This window comes from Arachis hypogaea, chromosome 7, assembly GCF_003086295.3.
Source record: "Arachis hypogaea cultivar Tifrunner chromosome 7, arahy.Tifrunner.gnm2.J5K5, whole genome shotgun sequence".
Classification (NCBI taxonomy): Eukaryota; Viridiplantae; Streptophyta; class Magnoliopsida; order Fabales; family Fabaceae; genus Arachis; species Arachis hypogaea.
Genome location: NC_092042.1, coordinates 63,172,141 through 63,177,705, shown reverse-complemented (window position 1 = coordinate 63,177,705; position 5,565 = coordinate 63,172,141). Strand labels below are relative to the sequence as shown.

Here is a 5,565-nt window from a genome sequence, read left to right as displayed (position 1 = left end):
ATCAGAGAAGAGAAAAGAGATACAGAGAATAGAGTAATTAAAACAGAGTAAAGAGATACAGAGAAAAGAAAAATCAGAACAGGGTAAAGAAACTAAGGGCAGAAGGCTTATTGAGAAGTTCCTTGTTGCTTGAGGCAACCTAAGAGAAAGTATACTATATATATATGTGTGTTGCCTATGGCAACCCAAGAGATATTATATACATATATGTTGCTTAACGCAACCCAAGAGATACTATATATATATGTTGCTTAATGCAACCCAAGAGATATTATATATATATGTTGCTTAATGCAACCCAAGAGATATTATATATAAAAATATATATATGTTGCTTAATGCAACCCAAGAGATGTTTGTTTATTTATCTGTTGCCCTGAGGCAACCCAAGAGTAATTTTCCGTTCCCAAGAGTATATTTCCTGCGAGTAGAAAGCAGAGGCTGTCTCAATAGAGCTGCTAATAATTATATGCGCATTTATTTGAACGGAAAATCGTATCCGGGAAATCGTGAACTCGTGACCGGATAAATGTCGGGAATGCAGGTGCTAACCGACACATGAGCTCATGGCCTGTGCTAGGGCTAGACATGCATCATTCTTGTCTGCGCATCACTCTCTGTTGCATTCCTTTCTGTGTGTGATCTACTTCTTTGTGTTTGTCTGCTTGTATGCTATTTCTATGTTTTATTTTCTTGTATTCTTTTGTTTGTGTTCTGCTTTCTATTGTCTCTACTTTCTCTTTCTGTCTTTATCTTTTGTTTACTGCTTCGCTATATTATGTTATTCGTCTGCTAGTCGACCCCAAATAAATGAACATAACTAATAACCCCGACCCTACTAAGAACTCCCCAGTTCTTACCCCTTCTCTCTCCTTTCCCCCTTCAGATGGAAACAAGAGTTTCTTTCCGTAGTTCGCTGACGACCATTTGCAAAAAGGATTCCGCTCTAGGTAGTCTTCTTAGTCTAGGGTGAATCCCATTCTCTGTTTATATGTGTATACTGTGAGACCAGCCAATGTCCGCACCCCGTTTGTACGTGAACTTTAACCTAAATCCTGTGTACGAGACTCCGGTTGTGTGGATACTTGATGAGGTACCAGAAAGACGTCATATGGCAACGTCTGATCGTGCAGAGGAGTAACAAATGATGTTCTACCTTTTGATGATGTTCCACCTGACTTGAGTTTTGAAGACTTAGAACGTACTTTCCCTCGCTTTAGTAGTTTAGAGGGACTAGGTGAGTATAGAGTCTAGGCTAGCCTGGGTGCCAGCTTAGGGACCTCTTGAACAGGTCAATAAGCTCAGTCTGTATGCACCTCTCTTCTTCACCTGTTGAATGTATATCTTTGAAGACATGAAAGACCAGTTGCTCATTATGCACTCCAAGCACTAATTCACCCACTTCTACATCAATCAGAGCTCTTCCCGTGGCTAGGAATGGTCTTTCTAGAATTATAGAGGCATTCTCATTCTTCCCTGTGTCAAGAATCACAAAGTCTGCTGGGAGAAAGAACTTACCCACTTTGACCAGGATATTCTCCATTAATCCGTATGCAGGCTTCATAGATTTATCTGCCATCTGCAATGCGATCTTTGTGGGTTGTGCCTCTTGGATTTGTAGCTTCTTCATCACAGATAAGGGCATTAGATTTATGCTTGCCCTCATATCACATAAGGATTTCTCAAAGGTTGTGCTCCCAATGGTGTATGGAATTTAAAAGCTCCCTGGATTTGGCATCTTCCTTGGTAAGTTATTCTGAATGACAGCACTACATTCCTTAGTCAGGACTATTGTCTCATCTCCCTTTAAACGCTTTTTCTTTGACAACAGCTCTTTCATGAACTTGACATAGATAGGCATTTGCTTCAAAACCTCAGCAAAGGGAATATTGATTTGTAACTTTCTGAAGATTTCCAAGAACTTTGAAAACTACTTGTCCTTGGTCTCCTTTTGAAGTCTCTGAGGATACGGCATCTTAGGCTTGTACTCAGAAGCCCTTAGCAGTGTAGGATAAGTGTCAAGAGAGTCTGGGAATGGGTTATCTGCATGCTTTGGAGGGGCGTGCTCTACTTCTTCCTTCTTCTCCTCTGGAGCTTCTTTTTCAACTAGCTCTTCATTGGCCTTGGTCTCAGAGCCAGCTACTTTACCACTTCTCAATTGAATAACCTTACAATCTTCTCCTGGGTTCACCACTGTATCACCTTGAAATGTACTTGCAGACCTCTCAAGTATTTGCTTGCTCAGTTGGCCCACTAGCACCTCTAAATTTCTAATGGAGGCTCGGGTTTCCTGCATAACTTGTGCTTCCGTGCTTGCCACTTGTCCACTTATCAAGGTGATAGCCTTGCATTCCTCTCTTGGATTTAGAATTGTGTTACCAGGAAGGCTATTAGTGGTCCTCTGATCAATTTCATTAACTCTGGTGGCTATTTGACCCATTTGAATCTCCAGGTTCTTGATGGATGCTCTAGTTTCCTGTCTAAAACCTGTCAATATTGCTTCCAAATCATTATTCTGCTAGACACAGCCCTGAGAACTATTGTTTAAGTTCTGAGGTCTCTGAGGTTAATCCCTCCATCCAAAATTTGGGTGATTCCTCCACCCCTGATTGTATGTCTTAGAATATGGATCATTGTTGGGATTCCTAGGACTACTCCCCATGTAATTCACATGTTCAAAAGAAGGTTGAGCATAATCATAATTATCATTTTGCACAAAATTACCTGCCATGTCATAGGAGATTTCTTGTGGTGAATTTTATGTGTTGATAGCTGAGACTTGCATGCCACCCATCTGTTGAGTAAGTAGATTTATTTGCTAAGACATCAGCTTGTTCTGAGCAAGAAGAGCATTAACAGCTTCTACTTCCAACACGCCTCTCTTCTGAGGGGTTTCAGAGTTCACAGGATTTCTGTTAGATGAGTATAAATATTGGTTGCTTGCAACCAATTCAATCAGCCCAATAGTCTTCTCTGGTGTCTTCTTCTTGTGTAATGAACCTCCTACAGAATTGTCTAAACACATCTTGGACATTTCATCCAAGCCTTCACAAAAGATATCTAGTTGAGTCCATTTGGAGAACATGTTTGGAGGGCATTGCCTAAAGCTTCATACAGAGTCCCACCATCCTTCTGTCTGAAGGTCTGAACCTCCACCCTAAGCTTAGTCAGCTTCTTTGGTGGGAAAAATTTAGTGAGAAACTCAGTAACCACCTTGTTCCAAGTATTCAAACTCTCTTTAGGTTGGGAATCTAGCCATAGCTTTGCTCTATCCCTCAGAGCAAACGGGAAGAGCATGAGTTTGTACACATCTGGGTTTACTCCATTTGTCTTCACAATATCACAAATTTGTAGAAAACTAGAAATAAATTGATTCGGGTCTTCGTAGGGAAGACCATGATACTGGCAGTTTTGTTGAACCAGAGTGACCAGTTGAGGTTTCAACTCAAAGTTGTTCGCAGCAATAGGAGGCACCACAATGCTCTCTCCATACAGATCTACTGTAGGAGCGGAGAAAAAACCAAGTACTCTCCTTTGTTGTTCATTCCCATTCGGGTTTGCCACATTGCCATTGTCAGTATTATTCGGATCCATAGTGGATTCTGCAGCCTTGTAAAGTCTTGCTTGTTGTAAACGCCGCCTGAAAGTCCTTTCAAGTTCAGGATCAAAGTCTAAGAGATATTCTTTGTCCTGTTCCTACGCATAAACAAACAGAAAATAAGAAAGAATGGGGATCTCTACGTCAGAGTGCAGAGAATTCCTAGTGAGGTAACTTGTGTAAAGAAAAAATACTAAATAAAATAAATAATAGATAGAAAGAAAAAAATAATAAATAGGTAACACCAAACTTAATTTCAGAAATTAAGAAAAATATTTTTATTAAATATATATATTTATTTATTTTTTTAATTTTTTATATATTTTTTTAATAATAAAAGAGAAAAAAAGAAGGAAAACGTAATAAGGGAGGGGGGACGAAAGAAAAAAATGAAGTGTAACGGAAAAGAAAAAATATAAACGTAAAGAAAAAGATTTTATTTATTTATTTATTTATCTACTAACACTTCTCTTCTACTCAAAATTCGAACCCTTTTCTCCTCCTTCTTCTATTCTTTTCTTCTTCTACTCACATAAAGGAATCTCTATACTGTGACATAGAAGATTCCTCTTCCTTTTCTGTTCTCTTTTTTTTCATATGAGCAGGAGCAAGGACAAGGACATTCTTGTTGAAGCAGATCCTGAACCTGAAAGGACTCTGAAGAAGAAGCTAAGAGAAGCTAAAGCACAACAATCCAGAGAAAACCTTACAGAGAATCTCGAAAAAGAAGGAGACATGGCTGAACCCAAAAACAATGCAAGGAGGATGCTTGGTGATTATACTACACCTACTTCCAATTTTTATGGAAGAAGCATCTCAATCCCTGCTATTGGAGCAAATAATTTTGAGCTGAAGCCTCAACTAGTTGCTCTAATGCAACAGAACTGCAAGTTTCATGGACTTCCATCAGAAGATCCCTATCAGTTTTTAACTGAGTTCTTACAGATCTGTGATACTATTAAGACTAATGGAGTAGATGCTGAAGTCTACAGGCTTATGCTTTTTCCTTTTGTTGTAAGAGACAGAGCTAGAACATGGTTGGACTCACAACCTAAAGATAGCCTGGACTCTTGGGATAAGCTGGTCATGGCCTTCTTGGCCAAGTTCTTTCCTCCTCAAAAGCTGAGCAAGCTTAGAGTGGATGTTCAGACCTTCAAACAAAAAGATGGTGAATCCCTCTATGAAGCTTGGGAAAGATACAAGTAGTTTACCAAAAAGTGTCCTTCTGACATGCTTTCAGAGTGGACCATTTTGGATATTTTCTATGATGGTCTATCTGAGTTCTCTAAGATGTCACTGGACCATTCTACAGGTGGATCCATTCACCTTAAGAAAACGCCTGTAGAAGCTCAAGAACTCATTGACATGGTTACAAATAACCAATTCATGTACACCTCTGAGAGGAATCCTGTGAGTAATGGAATGCCTCAGAGGAAGGGAGTTCTTGAAATTGATGCTCTGAATGCAATACTGGCCCAGAACAAAATATTGACCCAACAAGTCAATATGATATCTCAGAGTCTGAATGGATTGCAAAATGCATCCAACAGTACTAAAGAAGCATCTTCTGAAGAAGAAGCTTATGATCCTGAGAACCCTGCAATAGTAGAGGTGAATTACATAGGTGAAGCCTATGGAAATACATATAATTCCTCATGGAGAAATCATCCAAATTTCTCATGGAAGGATCAACAAAGGCCTCCACAAGGCTTTAATAATGGTGGAAGAAACAGGTTTAACAATAGCAAGCCTTTTCCATCATCTTCTCAGCAATAAACAGAGAATTCTGAGCAGAGCCCCTCTAGCTTAGCAAACATAGTTTCTGATCTATCTAAGACCACTTTAAGTTTCATGAATGAAACGAGGTCCTCCATTAGAAACTTGGAGGCACAAGTGGGTCAGCTGAGTAAGAAAATCACAGAAACTCCTCCCAGTACTCTCCCAAGCAATACAGAAGAGAATCCAAA

At 39.5% G+C, this 5,565-nt stretch overlaps 1 non-coding gene across 1 annotated transcript; it reads right to left on the bottom strand.

The window, feature by feature from the left end:
- Nucleotides 1–4,726: 4,726 nt before the first annotated feature.
- On the bottom strand, nucleotides 4,727–4,834 carry LOC112704602 (small nucleolar RNA R71). Its single transcript, XR_003155220.1, has one exon. It is a non-coding gene; the product is annotated as a small nucleolar RNA R71 (small nucleolar RNA).
- Nucleotides 4,835–5,565: the final 731 nt, after the last annotated feature.